At 36.5% G+C, this 26,500-nt stretch overlaps 1 protein-coding gene and 1 pseudogene across 3 annotated transcripts in view; one reads left to right on the forward strand and one right to left on the reverse strand.

Annotated features, from left to right (window-relative positions):
- The window catches only part of LOC131748841 (paraneoplastic antigen Ma6F-like), a 53,776-nt pseudogene extending 50,825 nt beyond the window's left edge, over window positions 1-2,951 (reverse strand).
- Window positions 1-26,500, forward strand: part of GABRA3 (gamma-aminobutyric acid type A receptor subunit alpha3) — a 252,191-nt gene that overhangs the window by 40,172 nt on the left and 185,519 nt on the right. The gene's annotated exons all lie outside the window — the stretch shown is intronic.

The following is a 26,500-nucleotide window of genomic DNA, read 5'->3' on the forward strand; positions in this document are numbered from 1 at the left end:
TGGATGTTGTTGTTGAGATGGAGATCTCTTAGATATTTTTGCTGTTTGATATTACATGGAGCTGAGACGTCTCTTGTGGACCAGTGTCCTGTAGTTGGCTGTGCCACCTCAGAGGCACAGCACTGACTCCTGGCTGCAGCATCAAGAGCCTTTCATCTGCATGGCTCAAAATAATAGGGAGGAAAAGTAGAAAAAAGAACGAATGGAAGAGGATAAAATAAAGTAAGATAAAATAAAGATATTAAAATAAAAAATAATTATTAAGAAAAAAATATTTTAAGATAAAAATAACGGACTGACAGAACTCTAGGACAAATGGTGAAAGCAAAGCTATAGAGACGAAATCTCGCACAGCATACACAAAAAGAGGAAAAGGGGAAAAATATATTCTGCTCTCAAAGTCCACCTCCCCAATTTGGGATGATTTGTTTTCTCTTCAGGTATTCCACTGACGCAGGGTACATCAAGTTGATTGTGGAGATTTAATGCACTGCTCCTGAGGCTGCTGGGAGAGATTTCCCTTTCTCTTCTTTGTTTGCACAGCTCCCGGGTTTCAGCTTTGGATTTGGCCCCACCTCTGCATGTAGGTAGCCTGCAGGTGTCTGTTTTTGGGTCAGACAAGATGGGGTTAAAGGAGCAGCTGCTTTGGGGGCTCTGGCTCACTCAGGCCAGGAGGAGGGAGGGGCATGGAGTACGGGGTGACCCTGTGGCGATAGAGGCCGGCGTGATGTTGCACCAGCCTGAGGCTTGCCATGCGTTCTCCCAGGGAAGTTGTCCCTGAGTCACGGGACCCTGGCAGTGGCGGGCTGCACAGGCTCCTGGGAGGGGAGGTGTGGAGAATGACATGTGCTCGCACACTGTCTTCTTGGCAGTGGCAGCAGCAGCCTTAGCATGAGCAGACAAGCCTCTCTGGCTGGTGAGTGCTGGTCGGCACTGATCCTCTGTGCAGGAATCTCTCTCCTTTGCCCTCCACACCCCTGTGGCTACGCTCTCCTCCATGGCTCCGAAGCTTCACCCCTCCGCCACCTGCAGTCTCCACCCGTGAAGGGGCTTCTAATGTGTGGAAACCTTTCCTCCTTCACAGCTCCCTCCCACTGGTGCAAGTCCCTCCCAATTCTTTTTTCTTTGTTTATTCTTTTTTCTGTTGCCCTACCCAGGTTCGTGGGGGAGTTTCTTGCCCTTTGTGAAGTCTGAGGTCTTCTGCCAGCGTTCAGTGGGTAGTCTATAGGAGCAGTTCCACGTGTAGATGTATTTCTGATGTATCTGTGTGGAGGAAGGTGATCTCCGCATCTTACTCTTCCGCCATCTTCCCAGTTCCCTCCCTAGCTTTCTTTTGATTTACATTTTTATGAAATAAATTTTTCTATCCCCTCACTTTCAGTCTATGTGTGTATTTATAACTAAAGTGAGTCTCTTGTAGGCGGCATATATATGGGTCTTGTTTTTGTATTCATTCAGCCACTTTATATCTTTTGATTGGAGTATTTAGTCCATTTACATTTAAGGTAATTATTGATACATGTTTTCTTGTTTCCATTTTGTTAATTGTTTTGGATTTGGTTTTCTAGGTCTTCCTTCCATCCTTCCTTCCTTCCTTCCTGCCTTCCTTCCTCCCTCCCTCCCTCCCTCCCTCCCTCCCTTCCTCCCTTCCTCCCTTCTCTCGTGATTTGATTACTATCTTTAGTGCTATGTTTGGATTCCTTTTTCTTTTTTGTGGGTATATCTATTATAGAGTTTTGGTTTATGGTTACCATGAGGTCTTTATATAGCAATCTCTAAATATACATGATTGTTTTAAGTTGCTGATCTCTTAATTTCTAATGCATTTTAACAACCTTTCTTTTGTTGTCTCCTCCCCACATGATTACTGTTTTTGATATCATATTTTACATCTAATTGTTTTGTGAGTCCCCTTACTGTGCATATAGATGATTTTGCTCCTTTTGTCTTAACCTGCGTACTAGATTTGTGTGTAGATGATTTCCTACTTTTATTGTATGTTTGACTTTACTGCTGGACTTTTTCATTTCATAATTTTCATGTTTCTAGTTGTGACCTTTTCTTTTTTGCTTAGAGAATTTCCTTTAACACAGCTTGTAAAGCTGGTTTGGTGACTCAGAATTCTTTTAGCTTTTGCTTGTCTGTAAAACTTTTGATCTCTCCATCCAGTCTGAACAAGAGTCTTGCTGGGTAGAGTATTCTAGCTTGTAGGTTTTTCCTTTTCATCACTTTAAATATATCAAGCTACTCCCTTCTGGCCTACAGAGTTTCTGCTGAAAAATCAGCTGATAACCTTATAGGACTTCCCTTGTATGTTATTTGTTGCTTTTCACTTGCTGCTTTTAATATTCTCTGCTTATCTTTTATTTTGTCATTTTAATTACAATGTCATGGTGTGTTCCTCTTTGGGTTTATCCTGTATGGGACTTCCTATGCTTCCTGGACTTGGGTGACTATTTCCCAGTTTAGGGAAATTTTCAGCTATTTTTTCTTGAAACATGTTCTCAACCCCCTTTTCTCTCCTCCTTCTGAGACCCCTATACTATGAATCTTTGTATGTGTGATGTTGTCCCAGAGGACTCTTAAACGGTCCTCATTTCTTTTCATTCTTTTTTTCTTTTTTCTGTTCAGCATCAGTGATTTCCACTATACTGTCTTCCAGCTTGCTGATCCATTACTCTGTATAATTTAGGCTACAGTTGATTCCTTCTAGTGTATTTTTCATTTCAGTAATTGTATTTTTCATCTCTGGTTGTTCTTTATATTTTTAAACTCTTGTTAAAAAACTTCTCAGTTCTCTGTGCATCCATTTTTCTCCCAAGTTACTTGATCATTTTTACAGTCACTACCCTGAACTCTTTCTCAAGTAGATTGCCTATCTCCACTTCACTTAGTTCTTCTGGGGTTTTATCTTTTTCCTTCACCTGGAACATGTTCCTCTGCTGCCTCATTTTGCCTAAATTGCTGTTTGTATTCTTATGTATCTGGTAGGTTAGTTACATTTCCCCCCTTGGAGAAGTTACCTTGTGTAGGAGACATCCTGTGTGTTCCAGCTGTGCATTCACCTCTTGTCATCCAGCCTATATGCTCTAGGGGTTCCACCTATGAGGACTCCATGGGTCCTTCTGTTGTGGCAGACTGACTATGTGGTCAGTATTATAGGCCTGATTGTTACCTGGCCTGGTTTGTTGCCAGGCACTGCTTTGTGGAGGCTGCCAGCTACTTGTTTGCAGGACTGGGTCATGAGGCAGCTGGGAAGCTGACTTCAGAACCCTAGGGGGCCCAAGGGGGCCCCAGGGTTAGTTCTGGCTCACTTCTTGGTGGAGTCAGAGTCCAAAAGGTTCCAGGGCTGTTGCCTGTCCACTCGTGGGGTTAGTCCTGGACTACTACCAGACAGAACTGGTTCCTAGAATCTGGATGCATGGTCCAGGGATCCCAAAGTTGGTATCAGACTATGGGTGGGAGGGATGATTCCTGACATAGTTGGATTTGGGTTCCACAGTGTTCCAAAACTTGTGGTGGCCTGCTGGTGGGCACTGGGACTGGTGCTTGCTCACTGGTGGGTGGAGCTGGGTCCTAAACCCTCTGGTGGGCAGGGCTGAGTCCAGAGATGGCTGTGGTCTCAGGAGATATTTAGGCAATCTCTCTGCTTATGAGTGGGGCTGTGTTCCCACCCAGTTGCCTGAGGCATCCCAGCACTGGTGCCTACAGGCTGTTGGGGAGGGGCAAGTTGTGGTACTAATGAACTAGGGGGAGAATTCCACAACGATGCCCACCAGCACCAGCATCAATTCAATAGAATGAGCTCTGAAGAAGCTTCTGCTAGTGTCTTTGTCCCCAGAGTGAGTTGCAGCTTCCCCTTACCTCTCCAGGAGACTCTCCAAGACCAGCAGGTAGGTCTGGTCTAGGATCCTATCAAATTACAGCTTTTCCCTAAGTCCCAGAGTGTGTGTTTTTGTGTGCAACCTTTAATACTAAAATCTCTATTTCCCCTAGTACTATGGGGCTCTTGATATTAAGCCCCACTGGCCTTCAAGGCCAAATGTTCTGGGAGCTCATCTTCCCAGTGCAAGACCCCTGGGCTGGAGAGCCTGATGTGGGGCTCATAGCTCTTACTCCTGTGGGAGAATCTCAGTTTGTGGGTCACCCACCCAGGGGTATGGGACTTGACTATATCATGAATTCAGCCCTCTTACCTGTCTCATTGTGGTTCTTTCTTTATGTATTTAGTTGTAGAAGATCTTTTCTGGTAGGTTCTGGTCTTGTCATCAGTGGTTGTCCTGAAAATAGTTGTGGTTTTGGTGTGCTTGTGAGAGGAGGCGAGCTCAAGGTCTTTCTACTCCACCATCTTGGCTGATTCTACACTACATTTTTTTAATCCATTCATCTGTCAGTGGACACTTAGATTGTTTCCATGTCTTGGCTATTGTAAATAATGCTTCAGTGAACATGGAGGTACATGTCTTTTTGAGTTAGTGTTTTTGTTTTCTTCTGATAAATATCCAGAAGTAAAATTACTGGATCATATGATAGTTCTATGTTTAATTTTTTAGGGAACCTCCAAATTGTTTTCCAAAGTGGCTGTACCAATTTACATTCCCACCAGGAGTGCTCAAGTATTCTCTTTTGTCCACATCCTCACCAATACTTTTTATTTCTTGTCTTTTTGATAATAGCTATTCTAAGAGACATAAAGTGATATCTCATTGTGGTTTTTATTTGCATTTCCTTGATGATTAGTGATGTTGAGCATCCCTTCATGTATCTGTTGGTCTTCTGTATGTCTTTGGGAAAATGTCTATTCAGATTCTCTGCCCATTTTAAAATCAGATTGTATTTTTGCTATTGAGTTATATGAGTTCTTTATATTTTTTGGATATTAACACCTTATTTGATATATAATTTGAAAATATTTTCTCCCATTCAGTAGGTTGTCTTTGCTTTTGTTGATATGCAGAAGCTACTTAGTTGGATGTATGTAATCCCTCTTGTTTATTTTAGCTTTTTTTGCCTTTGCTTTTGGTGTCAAATATGAAAAACCATTGCTGAGAAAGATGTCAGGGATTTACTGCCTATGTTGTCTCCTAAGAGTTTCATTGTTTTGCATCTTACCTTCAAGTCTAATCCATTTTTAGTTAATTATTGTGGATGGTGTAGCTAATGGTCCAGTTTCATTCTTTTTGCATGTAGCTGCCCAATTTTCCCATCACCATTTATTGAAGAGACTGTCGCTCCCCCTCATATATTCTTGGCTCCTTTGTCATAAATTAAGTGACCGTATATGCATAGGTTTATTTCTGGGGTCTCTATTCCATTCCATTGATCTATGAGTCTTTTTTAATGCCAGTACCATAATGTTTTGATTACTGTAGCATTGTAACGTAGTTTGAAATCAGGAAGCATTATACCTGCAGATTTATTCTTTCTCAAGGTTCCTTTGGCTACTTGGGGTCTTTTGTGTTCCCATGTAAATTTTAGGATTTTTTGTTCTATTTCTGTGGAAAATGCCATTGGAATTTTGATAGAGATTACGTTAAATCTTTAGATTACTTTGGGTAGTATGGACATTTAAACAATATTATTCTAATCCATGAGCATGGATTATCTGTCCATTTATTTGTGTCTTCTTTACATTCTTTCATCAATGTCTTGTAGTTTTCAATGTGTAGGTCTTTCAGCCCCTTAGTTAAATTTATTCATGGGTATTTTATTCTTTTTAAAATAATTTTTATTGGAGTATAGTTGATTTACAATGTTGTGTTAGTTTCAGGTGTACAGCAAAGTGAATCAGTTATACATATATGCAGTCTTTTTTTAGATTCTTTTCCCACATAGGCCATTACAGAGTATTGAGTAGAGCTCCCTGTGCTATACAGTAGGTCCTTATTAGTTATCTGTTTTATGTATAGTAGGGTGTATATGTGAATCCCAATCTCCCAATTTATCCCTCCCCCCTCCTTACCTTTTGGTAACCATAAGTTTGTTTTCTACATCTGTAGCTCTATTTCTGTTTTGTAGATAAATTCATTTGTACCCTTTTTTTAGATTCCACATATAAGTGATATCATATGATATTTGTCTTTCTCTGTCTGACTTACTTCACTCAGTATGACAATCTCTAGGTCCATCCATGTTGCTGCAAATGGCATTATTTCATTCTTTTTAATGGCTGAGTAATATTCCCTTGTATATATGTACCATATCTTCTTTATCCATTCCTCTGTTGTTGGACATTTAGTCTGCTTCCATGTCCCGGCTATTGTAAATAGTGCTACAGTGAATATTGGGGTGTGTGTATCTTTTTGAATTATGGTTTCCCCCATATATATGCCCAGGAGTGGGATTGCTGGATCATATGGTAACTCTATTTTTAGTTTTTAAGGAACCTCCATACTGTTCTCCATAGTGGCTATAGCAATTTACATTCCCACCAACAGTGTAGGAGTGTTCCCTTTTCTCCACACCCCATCCTTAGTTACATTTATCCCTGGGTATTTTATTCTTTTTGATGAAATTGTAAATGGTATTGTTTTCTGAATTTCTCTTTCTGATAGTTCATTATTAACTATAGAAACAAAACAGATTTCTGTATATTGATTTTTTATCTTGCCACTTTACTGAATTTATTTTTTAGCTCTAAAATTTTTGGTGGAGTCTTTAATGTTTTTTATATACAATATTATGTCATCTGCAGATAATGACATTTTTACTTTTTCCTTTCCAATTTTGATGCTTTAAAATTTTTTTCTTGCCTAATTGCTCTAGCTAAGACTTCCATATTATGTTGAATATAAGTGGTGAGAGTGGGCATCCTTGTCTTTTTCCTGATCTTAGAGAAAAACCTTTCATTTTACCATTGAGTATGATGTTATCTGTGGGGTTGTCATATGTGGTCTTTATTATGTTGAAGTATGTTCCTCATTGGACCTTTAATACAACCAACTTTTGACTTAGCTGGACCTCCTTATTATTGATTTTTTATTTTATTACATTCTGATTTTATATTTGATTTTTCTTCTGTCTACTTTTAATTTGATTTTATTTTACTATTTCAGAAGGAAAATTAGATTATAGATTTAGATCCTTTTTTTTCTTTTCAAATGTATGCATATAAGGCTATACATTTTTGATGGTAATAACTCTGCTATATCCTAGTTGTTTTCTTTGATGTATTTTTATTTTCATGCAGTGCAAAATATTTTCCAACTTACTTTGAGTTTTTTCTTTGACCCATGCGTTATTTAGAAGTGAACTGCTTAATTTCCAAATTGTGGTGATGTTATAGTTATCTTCTTTGTTAATAATGTCTAAATTAAGCTATTGTCAGAGGTCAGATAATATATTCTGATTTCAACCTTTTGATATGAATTTAGGTTTGCTTCATAGCCCATTTGACTTAAATATATATATTTAGGTTAAGTAATTTAGGTTAAGGTTGCTAATCATTTCATTGAAATCTTACATGTATCTTTACTGAATTCTGATAGCCTAAAATAGTTACAGTTATTACATCCTAAAATTCAGTCATTACATTTTTTTCAGTTCTAGAATATCTGTTCATTTTATAGATTCCGTATTGTGTGAAATTTTCCATTGTATCTATTTTCTTAGAGTTAGTCATTATCTTATAGTCTGTACTGGCATTTCCAGTATGAGGATTGCATCTGGGACTTTTTTTAGTAATTTTTTCTTTGTGAGTTTTAGCTCTTCTCATTCGTGAAAATTTTTTGTTTGCATGCTGGGCATTTTAAGTGAAAATGAAAAGGTCTTGGTTGATGCTATCTTTTAAAAACCTTTTTATTTTAAATAATAATAAATTCATGGGAAGATGCAAAAATAGTATATAGAGCCCTCTGAAATGTTTAGACAGCTTCCACCAGTGGGATTTCTTATATGATTACAGTACAATATTAGCTAGACTACAGGACTCATTAGCATTATTGTACTGCAATCATATAAGCATATGTTATATGTACTCATGTGTGTATGGATTTGTGTAGTTCTATGCAGGTTAATCCCATGTGTAAACTTGTGTAACCACCACCACAATCAAGATACAGAATTGGAGTCCCTGCCATCAGGAAACTTACACAAGCCTCTTAGATAGCCTCATCCACCAGAGGGAAGACAGCAGAAGCAAGAAGAATTACAGTCCAGCAGCCTGTGGAACAAAAACCACATTCACAGAAAGATAGACAAGATGAAAAGGCAGAGGGCTATCTACCAGATGAAGGAACAAGATAAAACCCCAGACAAACAACTAAATGAAGTGGAGATAGGCAACCTTCCAGAAAAACAATTCAGAACACTCATAATGCAGAAGATCCAGGAACTTGGGAAAAGAATGGAGGCAAAGATTGAGAAGATGCAAGAAATATTTAACAAAGACCTAGAAGGATTAAAGAACAAACAGAGATGAACAGTACAATAACTGAAATGAAAACTACACTTGAAGGAATCAATAGCAGAATAACTTAGGCAGAAGAACGGATAAATGACCTGAAAGACAGAATGGTGGAATTCCCTGCTGTGGAACAGAATAAAGACAAAAGAATGAAAACAAACGAAGACAGCCTAAGAGACCTCTGGGACAACATTAAATGCAACAACATTCACATTATAGGGGTCCCAGAAGGAGAAGAGAGAGAGAAAGGACCAGAGAAAATATTTGAAGAGATTATAGATGAAAACTTCCCTAACATGGGAAAGGAAATAGCCACCCAAGTCCGGGAAGTGCAGAGAGTCCCATATAGGATAAACCCAAGGAGAAACACACCGAGACACATAGTAATCAAATTGGCAAAAATTAAAGACAAAGAAAAATTATGGAAAGCAGCAAGGGAAAAATGAAAAATAACATACAAAGGAACTCCCATAAGGTTAACAGCTGATATCTCAGAAGAAACTCTACAAGCCAGAAGGGAGTGACATTATATACTTAAAGTGATGAAAGGGAAGAACTTACAACCAAAATTACTCTACCCGTCAAGGATCTCATTCAGATTCAATGGAGGAATCAAAAGCTTTACAGACAAGCAAAAGCTAAGGGAATTCAGCACCACCAAACCAGCTCTACAACAAATGCTAAAGGAACTTCTCTAAGTGGGAAACACAAGAGAAGAAAAAGACCTACAAAAACAAACCCAAAACAATTAAGAAAATGGTCATAGGAACATACATATTGATAATTACCTTAAACATGAATGGATTAAATGCTCCAACCAAAAGACACAGGCTTGCTGAAAGATACAAAAACAAGACCCATATATATGCTCTCTACAAGAGACCCACTTCACACCTAGGGACACATACAGACAAAGTGAGGGGATGGCAAAAGATATTCCATACAAATGGAAATCAAAAGAAAGCTGGAGTAGCCATTCTCATATCAGATAAAATAGACTTTGAAATAAAGAATGTTACGAGACGAGGAAGGACACTACATAATGATCAAGGGATCAATGCAAGAAGAAGATAAAACAATTATAAATATATATGCACCCAACATAGGAGCACCTCAATACATAAGGCAGCTGCTAACAGCTATAAAAGACGAAACTGACAGTAACACAATAATAGTGGGGGACTTTAACACCTCACTTACACCAATGGACAGATCATCCAAAATGAAAATAAATAAGGAAACAGAAGCTTTAAATGGCACAATAGACCAGGTAGATTTAATTGATATCTATAGGACATCCCATCCAAAAAGAGCAGATTCCACTTTCTTCTCAAGTGCGCATAGAACATTCTCCAGGATAGATCACATCTTGGGTCACAAATCAAGCCTCAGTAGATTTAAGAAAATTGAAATCAAATCAAGCATCTTTTCTGACCATAACACTATGAGATTAGAAATGAACTACAGGGGAAAAAACTTAAAAAACGCAAACACATGGAGGCTAAACAGTACGTTACTAAACAACCAAGAGATCATTAAAGAAATCAAAAAAATACATAGAGACAAATGACAATGAAAACATGATGATCCAAAACATATGGGAACATATGGGAAGTAGCAAAAGCAGTTCTAAGAGGTAAGTTTATAGCTATACAAGCCTACCTCAAGAAACAAGAAAAATCTCAAGTAAACAATCTAACCTTACACCTAAAGGAACTAGAGAAAGAAGAACAAACAAAACCCTAAGTTAGCAGAAGGAAAGAAATCATAAGGATCAGAGCAGAAGTAAATGAAATAGAAACAAAGAAAACAATAGCACAGATCAATACAACTAAAAGCTGGTTCTTTGAGAAGATAAACAAAATTGATAAACCATTAGCCAGACTCATCAAGAAAAAGAGGGAGAGGACTCAAATCAATAAACTTAGAAATGAAAAAGGAGAAGTTACAACAGACACCTCAGAAATACAAAACATCCTAAGAGACTACTACAAGCAACTCTATGCCAATAAAATGGACAACCTGGAAAAAATGGACAAATTCTTAGAAAGGTATAACCTTCCAAGACTGAACCAGGAAGAAACAGAAAATATGAACAGACCAATCACAAGTAATGAAATTGAAACTGTGATTAAAAATCTTCCAACAGACAGAAGTCTGGGACCAGATGGCTTCACAGGAGAATTCTATCAAACATTTAGAGAAGAGCTAACACCCATCCTTCTGAAACTCTTCCAAAAATTTTCAGAGCAAGGAACACTCCCAGACTCATCCTATGAGGCCACCATCATCCTGATACCAAAACCAGACAAAGATACTACAAAAAAAGAAAATTACAGACCAATATCACTGATGAATATAGATGCAAAAATCCTCAACAAAATACTAGCAAACAGAATCCAACAACCCATTGAAAGGATCATACACCATGATCAAGTGGGATTTATCCCAGGGATGCAAGGATTCTTCAATATATGCACATCAATCAATGTGATACACCATATTAACAAACTGAAGAATAAAAGCCATATGATTATCTCAATAGATGCAGAAAAAGCTCTTGACAAAATTCAACAACAATTTATGATAAAAACTGTCCAGAAATTGGCATAGAGGGCACCTACTTTAACATAATAAAGGCCATATATGACAAACCCACAGCAAACATCATTCTCAATGGTGAAAAACTGAAAGCATTTTCTCTAAGATCAGGAAAAACACAAGGATGTCCACTGCCACCACTATTATTCAATATAGTTTTGGAAGTCCTAGTCACAGCAATCAGAGAAGAAAAAGAAATAAAAGGAATCCAAATTGGAAAAGAAGAAGTAAAATTGTCACTGTTTGCAGATGACATGGTACTATACATAGAGACTCCTAAAAATACCACCAGAAAACTACTAGAGCTAATCAATGAATTTGGTAAAGTTGTAGGAGACAAAATTAATGCACAGAAATCTCCTGCATTCCTATACACTAATGATGAAAAATCTGAAAGAGAAATTATGGAAGCACTCCCATTTATCATTGCAACATAAAGAATAAAATACTTAGGAATTAAACTACCTAGGGAGACAAAAGACCTGTATGCAGAAAACTATAAGACACTGATGAAAGAAATTAAAGATGATACCAACAGATGGAGAGATATACCATGTTCTTGCATCGGAAGAATCAATATTGTGAAAATGACTCTACTACCCAAAGCAATCTACAGATTCAATGCAATCCCTATCAAATTACCAACAGCATTTTTTATGGAACTAGAACAAATCATCTTAAAATCTGTATGGAGACACAAAAGACTCCAAATAGTCAAAGCAGTCTTGAGGGAAAAAAACAGAGCTGGAGGAATCAGACTCCTTGACTTCAGACTGTACTACAAAGCTACAGAAATCAAGACAATATGGTACTGGCACAAAAATAGAAACATAGATCAATGGAACAAGATTGAAAGCCCAGAGGTAAAGCCACGCACCTATGGTCAACTAATCTATGACAAAGGAGACAAGGATATATAATGGAGAAAAGACAGTCTCTTCAATAAGTGGTGCTGGGAAAACTGGACAGCTACATGTAAAATAATGAAATTAGGACACTCCCTAACACCATAGACAAAGGGAAACTCAAAATGGATTCGAGACCTAAATGTAAGATAGGACACTATAAAACTCTTAGAGGGAAACATAGGAAGAACGCTCTTTGACATAAATCACAGCAAGATCTTTTTTGATCCACCTCCTAGAGTAATGGAAATAAAAACAAAAATAAACAAATGAGACCTAATGAAACTTCAAAGCTTTTGCATAGCAAAGGAAACCAGAAACAATACCAAAAAACAACCCTCAGAATGGGAGAAAGTATTTGCAAATGAATCAACTGACAAAGGATTAATCTCCAAAATATAAACAGCTCATGTAGCTCAGTATTAAAGAAACAAACAACCCAATCCAAAAATGCACAGAAGACCTAAATAGGCATTTCTCCAAAGACATATAGATGGCCAAGAAGCACATGAAAAGCTGCTCAACATCACTAATTATTAGAGAAATGCAAATCAAATCTGCAGTGAGGTATCACCTCACACCAGTTAGAATGGGCATCATCAGAAAATCTACAAACAACAAATGCTGGAGAGGGTGTGGAGAAAAGGGAACCCTCTTGCACTGTTGGTGGGAATGTAAATTGATACAGCTACTATGGAGAACAGTATGGAAGTTCCTTAAAAAACTAAAAATAGAACTACCATACGACCCATCAATCCCACTACTGGGCATATATCCAGAGAAAACCGTAGTTTAAAAAGACACATGCACCCCAGTGTTCATTGCAACACTATTTACAATAGGTAGGTCATAGAAGCAACATAAATGCCCATTGACAGATGAATGGATAAAGAAAATGTGGTACATATGTACAATGGAATATTACTCAGCCATAAAAAGGAATGAAATTGAGTCATTTGTTGAGACGTGGATGGACCTAGATACTGTCATACAGAGTGAAGTAAGTCAGAAATAGAAAACCAAACATCGTATATTAATGCATGTATGTGGAACATAGAAAAATGGTACAGATGAACCATTTTGCAGGGCAGAAGTTGATGTAGAGAACAGACATATGGACACCAAGGGGGGGAATACCACAGTGGGGTGGGTGTTTTGGTTTGCTGAATTGGGCGATTGGGGTTGACATGTATACACTGATGTGTATAAAACTGTTGACTAATAAGAACCTGCAGTGTAGAAAAACAAACAAACATGAATAGTAAACTTTTTTGGTTATTTTTATGGAAATATGTTAATATAAATGTTTCAGACATTACATGAAAAAAAAGGTACAGAACTGTTCAATCACTGCAAAGAGACTCCTTCATGTTACCTCTTTATTGTAGTACCCACTATTTTCCACCTGTCTCTTTCCCCAGAAACCATTAATCTGCTCTCCATCTCTATAGTTTTGTCAGTTTGAAAATATAAAAATATGTATACCATGTAACCTTTTGGGGATTGGCTTTTAAAAAATTAATGGACTTTATTTTGTAGAGAAGTTTTAGGTTTACAGAAAAGTTGAGCAGAAAGTACAAAGAGTTCGTATGTACCATTTCCCCCTCCCCCACCAATTTCCCCTATCATTTATACCTAAGATTAGTGTGGTACATTTGTTACAATTGATGAACAAATATTGATACATTATTATTAACTAAAGTCCATAATTTTCATTTGGGTTCTCTCTTTGTGTTTTACAGTTCTATGAGTTTTGATAAATGTATAAGTCATGTATCCAACATTATACTATCATGCAGAATAGTTTCACTTCCCTAAAAACCCTCTGCATTTCACCTATTCATCTCTTCCTCTCTCCTCCCTGAACCCCTGGTAATCATTGATCTTTTTAGTCTTTATATCATTGCCTTTTCAAGAATGTCATGCCATTGGAATCATAAAGTATGTAGCCTCTTCAGACTGGCTTATTTTACTTTGCAGTATGCATTTACGGTTCATTTCTTTTCACTGAATAATGTTGCATTGTATGGATGTTCCTTTATTTGTTTATCCAGTCATCTGTTGATAGACATCCTTGTTACTTTCAATTTATAGCAATTATGAGTAAAGCTGCTATCAATATTCATGTGTGTGCTTTTGTGTCTACATAAATTTTCAACTCATTTGGGTAAATAACATGGAGCACAATTGTTGGATCACATAGTGAGACTATGTTTAGCTTTGTAAATATCTGTCACACTGTCTTCCAAAGTGGCTGTACCATTTTGCATTCCCACCAGAATGAGTGAGAGTTCCTGTTGCTCCACATCCTTTTTTCAACATTTGGTGTTGTCAATAGTTTGATTTTTTGCCATTCTAACAGATAGTAGTGGTATTTTATTATTGTTTTAATCTGCAACTTCCTAATGATATATGATCTTGAGAATCTTTTCATGTACTTTTTATTATCTATGTTTTCTTTGTTGAAAGACTGACATTTTTACTAAACATGATAAACTTGAGATCCACCCCAGTTGTTACATGATCAATAGTTGGTTCCTTTTTATTGCTGAGTAGTATTCTGTAGTATAGATGTACCAGAATTTGTTTAGCAGTTCACCAGTTGAAAGACTTTTGTGTTGTCTCCAGTTTGGGGTTATTATGTATAAAGATGCTGTGAGCATGAGAATATAGGTTTTATGTGTACATAAAATTTCATTTATTTAAGATATGTGATTTATAGTTTTTATGGTACATGCATGTTTACTTTCTAAAGAAACTACCCATCAGTTTTCCATAGTGCTTAAACTATTTTGTGTTTCAACCAGAATTGATTTTTAATTTTGTTTTCCATACTTTTAGGTAGCATATAAAGCTGCTAGCATTGCAACTTATTTTAGAATCACAAATGGATGTTGGATTTTGTGAAATTATTTTTCTGCATCAGTTGATATGATCATATGCTTTTGCTTCTTTAGCATGTAGTTATGGTGGATTACATTGACTGATATTCAAATGAACCAACTTTGCATAACTGGAATAAATCTTATTCAATATTCAATATTCATGAATACTATTAGCCTGCCTGCCTGCCTGCCTGCCTGCCTTCCTTCCTTCCTTCCTTCCTTCCTTCCTTCCTTCCTTCCTTCCTTCCTTCCTTCCTTCCTTCCTTCCTTCCCTCCCTTCTTCCTTCCCTTCCTCTGTCCCTCCCTCCCTCATTTGTTAGTTTGTTCGTACTGCCTTTGTCCTTTGTTTGGCTTTATGATTAGGACAATATTGGTCTCATGAAATGAGTTTGTTACTTTCTCTCCTCTCCTAATTCTAGAAGAGAATTTGTCAAATTTGTGCCATATCTTCTTTAAGTATTTGGTAAATTTTCTGGTGAAACCATCTGGCTAGGATTTCTTTTTTCAAGGTTTTTTGATGAATAATCAACTGATGATCTTATTGTGAATCCCTTACATGTGATGAATCGCTTCTCTCTTGATGCTTTCAAGATCTTCTCTTTGTCTTTGTCTTTCAATAATTTGATTACAATGTGTCTTGGGGTGGATTTCTTTGAATTTAACCAACTTGGCATTTGTTGAGGTTCCTGGATGTGTAGATTCATGTCTTTCTTTATATTTGGGAAGATTTTGGCCATCATTTCTTCAAATGTTCTTTCTGCTCCTTGCTGTCTCTCTCCTATTTATCTGGGACAACATTATGCAAATATCCCACAGGTCTCAGACTCACTTATTTATTTATTACCATTTTAAAGTGTACACCTCAGTGGCATTTAGTACATTCACATTGTTGTGCAACCATCACACTATCTAGGTCCAATATATTATGTCACCTCAGTAGGAAAGCCCATACCTAGTGCTTCCTATTCTCCCTTTTCCCAGGCTCTTAACTTCCACTAATCTGCTTTCTGTGTCTATGGATTTACCTATTCCTGATATTTCATATCAATCAAATCATACAGAATGTGGTCTTTGTGTCTGTTTCCTTTCACTTAGCATGACGTCATTAGGTTGGTACAGCATTTATCACTATTTCATTTCTACCTATGGCAATTTCTTTGTATGACAATGCCACATTTTATTTATCCGTTCATCTATTGATAGACATTTGGTTTGTGTTCATCTTTTGTCTGTTGTGAATAGTGTTGCTGTGACCATTCATGTACAATTTTTTACTTAAACCCTGATTTTGAATTCTTTTATTTGTATTCCCAGGAGTGTAATTGCTGAGTCTATACTAATTTTATGTTTACTGTTTTCTACAGCAGCTTAATCTTTTTTCATTCCCAACAACAATATATGAGGGTTCCAATTTCCCCACATCCTACAAACAATTGTTATTTTATCTTCTTTTTCTTTATAGACATCTTAGTGGGTGTGAGATATTATCTAATTTGGTTTTGATTTACATTTTCCTAATGACTGTTTTCATGTATTTGTTGGGCATTTGTATATCTTCTTTGGATAAATGGCTATTTGGTTTCTTTGCTCATTTAAAAAAATTTGGTAGAAAGCAGGAAATTTTATGTGATCCAATTTTAAACAGCTTTATTGAGATATAATTCGCATACCATAAAATATACCCTTTGACCATGTTTTAATCAGGTTGCTTTTCTTTCTTATTGAGTTGTAAGAGTCCTTTTTATATGTTGCAGATACTAGATTCTTTTTTGTATGTCAGCATGTCCACTTCTATTTATTCTTATTTTAAAATTAGTTTTTATTGGAATATGGTTGCTTTACAATGTTGTGTTATGCTCCACTGCACAATAAAATGAATCAGCCATACACATACAGATATCCCCTCCCTTTTGAACTTCCCTCCCATTTAGGTTACCACAGTGAATTAGGTAGAGTTCCCTGTGCTATAAAATATGTTCCCATCAGTCATCTATTCTATACATAGTATCAATAATGTTTATGTGTCAGTATCAGTCTCCCAATTCCTCCCTCCCCATGCCTTTCCCCCTTGGTATCCATACATTTGTTCTCTATGTCTATGTCTCTATTTCTGCTTTGCAAATAAGATCACCTATACCATTTTTCTAGATTCCGTATATATGCATTATTATACGATATTTGCTTTTCTCTCTCTGACTTACTTCACTCTGTATGACACACTCCAGGTCCATCCATGTCTTTAGAAATGACCCAATTTCATTCCTTTTTTGGCTGAGTGATATTCCATTGTATATATGTACCACATTTTCTTTATCCATTCCTCTGTTGATGGACATTTAGGTTGCTTCCATGTCTTGGCTATTGTAAATAGTACTGCTCTAAACATTGGGGTGCATGTGTTTTTTGAATTATGGTTTTCTCTGGGTATATATCCAGTAGTGGGATTGTTGGGTCATATGATAGTTCTATTTTTAGCTTTTTAGGGAACCTCCATACTGTTTTCCATAGAGGATTTATCAATTTACATTCCCAACAACAGTATATGAGGGCTCCCTTTTCTCCACATCCTCTCCAGCATTTATTGTTTGTAAATATTTTGATGATGGCCATTCTGACTGGTGTAAGATGATATCTCATTGTAGTTTTGATTTGCCTTTCTCTAATGATTAATGATGTTGAGCATTCTTTCATGTGTTTGTTGGCAATCTGTATATCTTCTTCGGAGAAATGTCTGTTAGGGTCTTCTGCCCATTTTTGGATTGGGTTGTTTGTTTTTTTGTTATTGAGCTGCATGAGTTGCTTATAAATTTTGGATATTAATCCTTTGTCAGTTGCTTCATTTGCAAATATTTTCTCCCATTCTGAGGGTTGTCTTTTCCTCTTGTTTGTAGTTTCCTTTGCTGTGCAAAAGCTTTTACGTTTCATTAGGTCCCATTTGTTTATTTTTGTTTTAATTTTTATTACTCTAGGAGGTGGGTCATAAAAGATGTTGCTGTGGTTTATGTCAAAGTGTGTTCGGCCTATGTTTTCCTCTAAGAGTTTGATAATGTCTGGCCTTACATTTAGGTCTTTAATCCATTTTGAGTTTATTTTTGTGTATGGTGTTAGGGAGTGTTCTAATTACATTATTTCACATGTAGCTGTCCAGTTTTCCCAGCACCAGTTATTGAAGGGGCTGTCTTTTCTCCACTGTATATTCTTGCCTCCTTTGTCAAACATAAGCAGACCATATGTGCATGGCTTTATCTCTGGGCTTTCTATCCTGTTCCATTTATCTATATTTCTGTTTTTGTGTCAGTACCATACTGTCTTGATTACTGTAGCTTTGTAGTAGAGTCTGAAGTCCAGGAGCCTGATTCCTCCAGCTCCACTTTTCTTTCTCAAGATTGCTTTGGCTATTTGGGGTCTTTTGTGTTTCCATACAAATAGTAAAATTTTTGTTCTAGTTCTGTGAGAAATGCCATTGATAGTTTGATAGGGATTGCATTGAATCTGTAGATTGCTTTGGGTAGTATAGTCATTTTCACAATATTGATTCTTCCAATCCAAGAACAACATGGTGTATCTTTCCATCTGTTTATGTAATCTTTGATTTCTTTCCTCAGTATTTTATATTTTTCTCAATACATGTCTTTTGCCTCCTTAAGTAGGTTTATTCCTAGGTATTTTATTCTTTTTGTTGCAATGGCAAATGGGATTGTTTCCTTAATTTCTCTTTCTGCCCTTTCATTGTTAGTGTATAGGAATGCAAGAGATTTCTGTGTATTAATTTTGAGGATACTAGATTATTTTTTGATTCTTATATATTATTAGCAAATATTTTCTCTCATTTGTGGATTTTCTTTCCATATTCTTGATTGTGTCATTTGATGAGCAAATGGTTTTAATTTTGATGGAGTCCAATTTATCTTTTTTTTCTCTTTTGTTCCATGTGATTTTGGTATTTCAAAGAAACCATTGCCTAATCCATGTTTGTGAAGACTTAATCCTAGTTGTTTTTTTTTTTTTTTTTTTTTTTTTTTGCCGTACGCGTACCTCTCACTGTTGTGGCCTCTCCTGCTGCGGAGCACAGGCTCCTGATGTGCAGGCTCAGCGACCATGGCCCATGGGCCCAGCCTCTCCGCGGCATGTGGGATCCTCCTGGACTGGGTCATGAAGCCATGTCCCCTGCATCAGCAGGCAGACTCCCAACCACTGTGCCACCAGGGAAGCCCTTAATCCTAGTTTTTCTTCTAATGATTTTATAGTTTTAACTCATATTTAGGTTTTAATCCTCTTTGGGATAATTTTTATATATGCTGAGTGGAAAGGCTGCAACATTCGTCTTTTGTATGTGGATATTTGGATATTCAGTTATTCCAGCATGACTGTGTTCAATTTTCTTCATTCTTTTTTTTTTTTTTTAATTTATTGTCTTCAGGTAAGATAAACTTAATTGAACTATCTTCAAGTTTGATGATTCTTTTTTTCTGCTGGTCAAATGTACTGTTGAACCTCTCTAGTGAATTTTTCATTCCAGTTATTGTATTTTTCAACTTCAGAATTTATAATTTTTATTTCTTTATTGATATTTCTCTATTTGGTGACACATTGTTCTCCTGATTTTCTTTAGTTCTTTTGGCAGTTGATTTGAAGTCTCTGTCTAGTAAGAGCAATGTCTAGGCCTTGTCTGGGACAGTTTCTGTTAATTTCCTTTTTTCCTGCGAATGAGCCATACTTTCCTGTATCTTTTCATTCCTTGTGGTTTTTTTTTTTTTTTTTTTTTGGTAAAGTGGACATTTTGAATATTATACTGTGTTGACTCTGAAGATCTTGTTCTTCTCCCTCCCCATAGTTTGGTTTTGCTTTTTGTGGTTTATAGTCTTTTTATTTGTTTAGTGGCTCTTGTAAACAATTTTCTAAAGACTGTATTCTTTGTCCTTATGGTCACGGAAGTCTCTGTTTTGTTAGCTAGTCAGCTGTTAACTTCACAGAAATTTACTTAAACATTGAGGACAAAAAAAGTAATATGTCCTAGCTCTACAGATTACCCCAGATTTGGAATCCAGACTCCCTACTCAGCTACTGCTAGTGCCCTGTCCATAGAAAAGGGGATCATCGTGTCATACTTTTTGTACTGCTGGATAGATTTGCGAGTTCTGACTTCTTACTTGGTTTCCCCTGCCCCTCACTGCTGGTGGTGGAGTGTTTGTAGATGTTGGCTAAGGTAAGGCAGGTACTATCAGTAAGTTTTCTGTATTGCTAGGCTGTCCCTTTTCTTGGTCCTTTGTCTAGAGAGAGCAGGCTTTTCTTAGGGCTTTTTGGGGGTCTACTTCTGTTGGTGGTTCTTGTTTGCAGGCTTTTCTGGTGCCTAGTTTGGAATAATTGGGAGGTAAAAAGAAAATGCAGGGACTCACTGTCATGTTGTTCCATAAGTCCCAAGGTCCCTAGACAATCTGCCTTTTTCTTTCCAACTCTCAGCATCCTCAAATGATTTTCTGTTGTATTAATGTCTAGTGTTTTAACTGTAATGATGTGGGACAAATAGGTAGAAATGAATCTATTTTTGTCTGGTAACAGAAATCCTCTGTTATATTTTTTTAGAGTATTTACTTTAGTATTTACATTCTGGCAGACAATTAAAGTGGAAGCAGATTACCTTAATCCAATCAAAGTTTGAGATACTTCAAGGTGAGGTTTCTTTTTGTTTGTTTTGGCTGGTGGTTTGTTGCTTGTTTTGGTAAGGCATATATCTTTGTGACTCACCCTTCCTCTTTGTGTAGTCCTTAAGCATTCTAGCTGAAAGTTTGGGGGCTTATCAGGGACTCTTCACCTTCTTGGGCCTCAAGCTCCAAGAAACTACTAATAACTCTGTTTAGCTTGTCATCATTTTAACATCCCTTTTCTGCTTGTGTTCTCCAGCGCAGCCATTTAGAAATCAATAATTACCTCCATGGAAAAATTTGGCTCAGATTATCAGACACAATTTCTCTGCTCTTTTCCTTTCTCCTAAATCTGTTTTTTAAATCTAAGTTACTTGAATCCCTGAACTTTGATTTTTGTCTCACCATCTCTATGAGACTGTGGAAAGTTCTGTTAATCTTCTTTATCTATCTCTTAGTAGCTACTTTCTTCCTAATTTTTTAATGTCTCTTAAATTTTTAGCCTCTCTCTTAATTAGCAGTCAGCTAATTCCTACAGGGGCTACGGTGTAGTATGTGAAGCTCATGTCAGTGAGTTGCCCTTCACTCCAAGATCATTGCCCCTCAGATTCTGTTTGTCTTGGTAGCTCTCTGATGGAATAACACACACACCCATATTTTAACCACAGTTTTCTAGAGTTTCTTGGTGGGTGATTTGGTCTGTCTTATAAAGTTGTTCCTCACAGTCATAAGAAGTTCTTAGTAAATTTTTATAGTTTTCTTTAATTAGATTTAAACATTTATTTTGTTATATGTATTTCTCAGTTTTTATAGCTTTGTTGTTAATATTAATTGTGCTCTTTACCTATTATATTTTCTAACTGGTTATTGCTGGTATTTACAAAAGATGTTGACTAAATGTACTTGGATATACAACTGGCCCGTCTGATAGTAAATTCTTTATTTATTCCATTGCAAACTGATACTTTTTTCTTTTCTAATATTTATTCATTTTTTCCTTAGCTTAATTCATTGCTATGATTGTATAATAATATACTAAAATAGTAGTAATGTTAACAGTCAGTTTTATCTCCTTCCTCACTTTATTGAAAATCCTTTTAATGTTTCATTATCAAGTATGAAGTTTTCTGTAGACTTCATGTGAATATCTTTTATTGAATTGGGATTTTTCAAAAAAATTCCTTCTTAAGACAAGTTATTTCTTTTAACAGGTCTAAGTATTCACTCTTATAAACATCCCATTTCTTCTTGAAATCTCTTTCAAGTTTTCACTAAAATAAAACCTTTCTTCTTCAATTTTATACTTTGTTCTTTTCAAATCATGATTAATTTCTCCTTCTCCAATTGGCTAACAGCACAGTGGTTATGATGTTGTTTCAGTTATTTAGTTCTTCCTAAAGTAAATATTAGTTATTTTTGTTTATACCCTTGAGACTTTGTTTCTTTTACAATATCTGTATCCCCATTCTTGGTACAGTATCTGTCCCATGCTATATAGTCAATGATTTTTATAGAATTAATTATCTCAATATTTTTGTCATGATATTTGACCATCCACATTCTTGTATTACTTTGCTGTTACCCAAGAATTGGTAGGGTTGGGGATTTCTAGTCCTAAGCAATATTTAGACCTAGGGAAAGAAATGTAAATATGGACCCAGTGCTGCTTATGCTCCTACTTTGTCCTCTGTTGATATTTCTCTGAACTGAATATTAGATCCAGAAGTTTAGTCATCAGCTAGCTCAATCCATTCATACTACAATTAGGAAACTGAGGCCCAGTATAGGAAGTCAGTTGCCCCAAACTCAGAGCTAATATAAAATCTATTCTATAAATTTATCTGTGTAGCAAAAAGAGATGGCATCATACAGACATTATCGTGTCTTTGCTCTGTGGTAATTGCTATGAATTCCCTACTGTCATTCCTCCTCTTGACATGTAGACAGTATGCAATGGATGGATAAAGATCAACACGTGCTTAAGGCATCTTGCACATTCTACAGGAGAGAAAAAAGAGGTTTACTTTCATCAGCTTCTGGAATAGCAGATTCTGCCTTGGTTCGCTATTTATATGGATATGAACAGTATTCCTTAGTGGGATCCTGTACTATTGTGTTTCTGAATTTGAACATGTAAGAGTACCTTAGCTAGACTTGCTTTTGTTACCTGCAGTTGCTTTCTAGCTTCACGTATCATACTGGATTTATATCTAAGATTCTTGAACTTCGAAACAAAGCTGAATTTTAGAGCTTTTGCGAGGGTTTTGCAAGTGAGCTGAAGAAGCAGGAAGCAGAGAGGATTAATGGATTTGGCTGAAACCAGAATACTCTGGGTTTAAGAACTACACAGTTTTTGCACTTCAGACAGCTATATCAGATTTCTAAATCCCTAACTGCTGATTTCCACAGAACCTTATCCAAATCTCTATATCCTATAGTCTCCACTGCTCTCTTAAAGTGGTTCCCAAGTAGACCCATTGTGAAAATATATTTCTTGTAAATACTCAGTATTCATTCGTAGAGGATAGGCCAGCCCTGTGCTACATCGGAGGCATCAAACAACAACTTGGCCGAAAAGTACTTCCCATTATCCCAATAGCATAACTGAATTCTCACCATCATAGTAACTCCTTTTGGAAGTATTCATTTTTTAAGTAAACTATGGAAATAACACTTAACCAGGAGTCAGAAGTTTTGGATTCAGTCCCGCTCTGACTCTTATTAGTTACTGGTTTGTGACAAAGTAAAAACCTCTTTGTGTTTTTGTTTTCTTTTTAACATCTTTATTGGAGTATAATTGCTTTACAATGGTGTGTTAGTTTCTGCTTTATAACAAAGTGAATCAGTTATACATATATCCCGATATCTCTTCCCTCTTGCATCTCCCTCCCTCCCACCCTCCCTATTACACCCCTCTAGGTGGTCACAGGGCATCAAGATGATCTCCCTGTGCTATGCGGCTGCTTCCCACTAGCTATCTATTTTACATTCGGTAGTGTATATTTCTCCATGCCACTCTCTCATTTTGTCCCAGCTTACCCCTCCCACTCACTGTGTCCTCAAGTCCATTCTCTAGTAGGTCTGCATCTTTATTTCCAGCTTGCCTCTAGGTTCTTCATGACTTTTTTTCTTTTTTAGATTCCATATATATATATGTGTTAGCATACAGTATTTGTTTTTCTCTTTCTGACTTACTTCACTCTGTATGGCAGACTCTAGGTCCATCCACCTCACAACAAATAACTCAATTTCGTTTCATTTTATGGCTGAGTAATATTCCATTGTATATATGTGCCACATCTTTATCCATTCATCTGTTGATGGACACTTAGGGTGTTTCCATGTCCTGGCTATTGTAAATAGAGGCACAATGAACATTGTGTTACATGACTTTTTTGAATTATGGTTTTCTCAGGGTATATGCCCAGTAGTGGGATTGATGGGTCGTATGGTAGTTCTATTTGTAGTTTTTTAAGGAACCTCCATACTGTTCTGCATAGTGGCTGTATCAATTTATGTTCCCACCAGCAGTGCAAGAGGGTTCCCTTTTCTCCACACCCTCTCCAGCATTTATTGTTTATAGATTTTTGAATAATGGCCATTCTGACCAGTGTGAGGTGATACCTCATTGTAGTTTTGATTTGCATTTCTCTAATGATTAATGATGTTGAGCATTCCTTCATGTGTTTGTTGGCAATCTGTATATCTTTGCAAAAATGTCTGTTTAGGTCTTCTGCCCATTTTTGGATTGGATCGTTTGGTTTTTTTGTTATTGAGCTGCATGAGTTGCTTTTAAAGTTTGGAGATTAATCCTTTGTCAGTTGCTTCATTTGCAAATATTTTTCCCATTCTGAGGGTTGTTTTTTGGTCTTGTTTATGGTTTCCTTTGCTGTGCAAAAGCTTTTCAGTTTCATTAGGTCCCATTTGTTTATTTTTGCTTTTACTTCCATTTCTCTAGGAGGTGGGTCAAAAAGGACCTTATTGTGATTTATATCATAGAGTGTTATACCTATGTTTTCCTCTAAGAGTTTGATAGTGTCTGGCCTTACATTTAGGTCTTTAATCCATTTTGAGTTTACTTTTGTGTATGGTGTTAGGGAGTGTTCTAATTTCATTCTTTTACATGTAGCTGTCCAATTGTCCCAGCACCACTTATGGAGAGGCTGTTTTTCTCCACTGTATATTCTTGCCTCCTTTGTCAAAGATAAGCAGACTATATGTGCATGGGTTTATCTCTGGGCTTTCTATCCTGTTCCATTGATCTGTATTTCTGTTTTTGTGCAAGTACCATACTGTCTTCATTACTGTAGCTTTGTAGTATAGTCTGAAGTCAGGGAGCCTGATTCCTCCAGCTCCGTGTTAAATTCTCAAGATTGCTTTGGCTATTCAGGGTTGCTTGTGTTTCCATAGAAATTGTGAAATTTTTGTTCTATTCTGTGAAAACTGCCATTGGTAGTTTGATAGGGATTGCATTGAATCTGCAGATTGCTTTGGGTAGTATAGCCATTTCCACAGTGTTGATTCTTCCAATCCAAGAACGTGGTATATCTCTCCATCTATTTGTATCAAATTTAAATTCTTACATCAGTGTCTTATAATTTTCTGCATACAGGTCTTTAGTCTCCTTAGGCACTTTTATTCCTTGATATTTTATTCTTTTTTTTTGTAATGGTAAATGGGAGTGTTTTCTTAATTTCACTTTCAGATTTTTCATCATTAGTGTATAGGAATGCCAGAGATTTCTGTGCATTAATTTTGTATCCTGCTACTTTACCAAATTCATTGATTAGACCTAGTAGTTTTCTGGTAGCATCTTTAGGATTCTCTATGTATAGTATCATGTCATCTGCAAACATTGACAGCTTTACTTCTTCTTTTCTGATTTGGATTCCTTTTATTTCCTTTTCTCCTCTGATTGCTGTGGCTAAAACTTCCAAAACTATGTTGAATAAGAGTGGTGAGAGTGGGCAATCTTGTCTTGTTCCTGATCTTAGTGGAAATGGTTTCATTATTTCACCACTCAGGATGATGTTGGCTGTGGGTTTGTCATATATGGGCTTTATTATATTGAGGTAAGTTCCCTCTATACCTACTTTCTGGGGGGGGTTTATCATAAATGGATGTTGAATTTTGTCGAAAGCTTTCTCTGCATCTACTGAGATGAACATATGGTTTTTATTCTTCAATTTGTTAATATGATGTATAACATTGTTCGATTTGCATATATTGAAGAATCCTTGCATTCCTGTGATAAAGCCCACTTGATCATGGTTTATGATCCTTTTAATGTGCTGGATTCTGTTTGCTAGTATTTTGTTGAGGATTTTTGCATCTGTGTTCATCAGTGATATTGGCCTGTAGTTTTCTTTCTTTGTGATGTCTTTGTCTGCTTTTGGTATCAGGGTGATGGTGGCCTTATACAATGAGTTTGGGAGTGTTCCCCCCTCTGCTGTAATTTGGGAGAGTTTGAGAACGATAGGTGTTAGCTCCTCTCTAAATGTTTGATAGAATTCGGCTGTGAAGCCATCTGGCCCTGGGTTTTTGTTTCTTGGAAGATTTTAAAGCACAGTTTCAATTTCAATGCTTGTGATTGGTGTGTTCATATTTTCTATTTCTTCCTGATTCAGTCTCAGAAAGTTGTCCATTTCTAAGAATTTGTCCATTTCTTCCAGGTTTTCCATTTTATTGGTGTAGAGTTACTTGTAGTACTCTCTCATGATCCTCCGTATTTCTGCCGTGTTAGTTGTTACTTCCCCTTTTTCATTTCTAATTCTATTGATTTGAGTCTTCTCCCTTTTTTCTTGATGAGTCTGGCTAATGGTTTGTTAATTTTGTTTATCTTCTCAAAGAACCAGCTTTTAGTTTTATTGATCTTTGCTATAATTTTCTTCATTTCTTTTTCATTTATTTTTGATTTGATCATTATGATTCCTTTCCTTCTGTTAACTTTGGGGTGTTTTTATTCCTCTTTCTCTAATTGTTTTAGGTGTAAGGTTAGGTTGTGTATTTGAGATGTTTCTTGTTTCTTAAGGTAGGTTTGTATATCTATAAACTTCCCTGTTA

Source organism: Kogia breviceps, chromosome X (assembly GCF_026419965.1).
Source record: "Kogia breviceps isolate mKogBre1 chromosome X, mKogBre1 haplotype 1, whole genome shotgun sequence".
Classification (NCBI taxonomy): Eukaryota; Metazoa; Chordata; class Mammalia; order Artiodactyla; family Physeteridae; genus Kogia; species Kogia breviceps.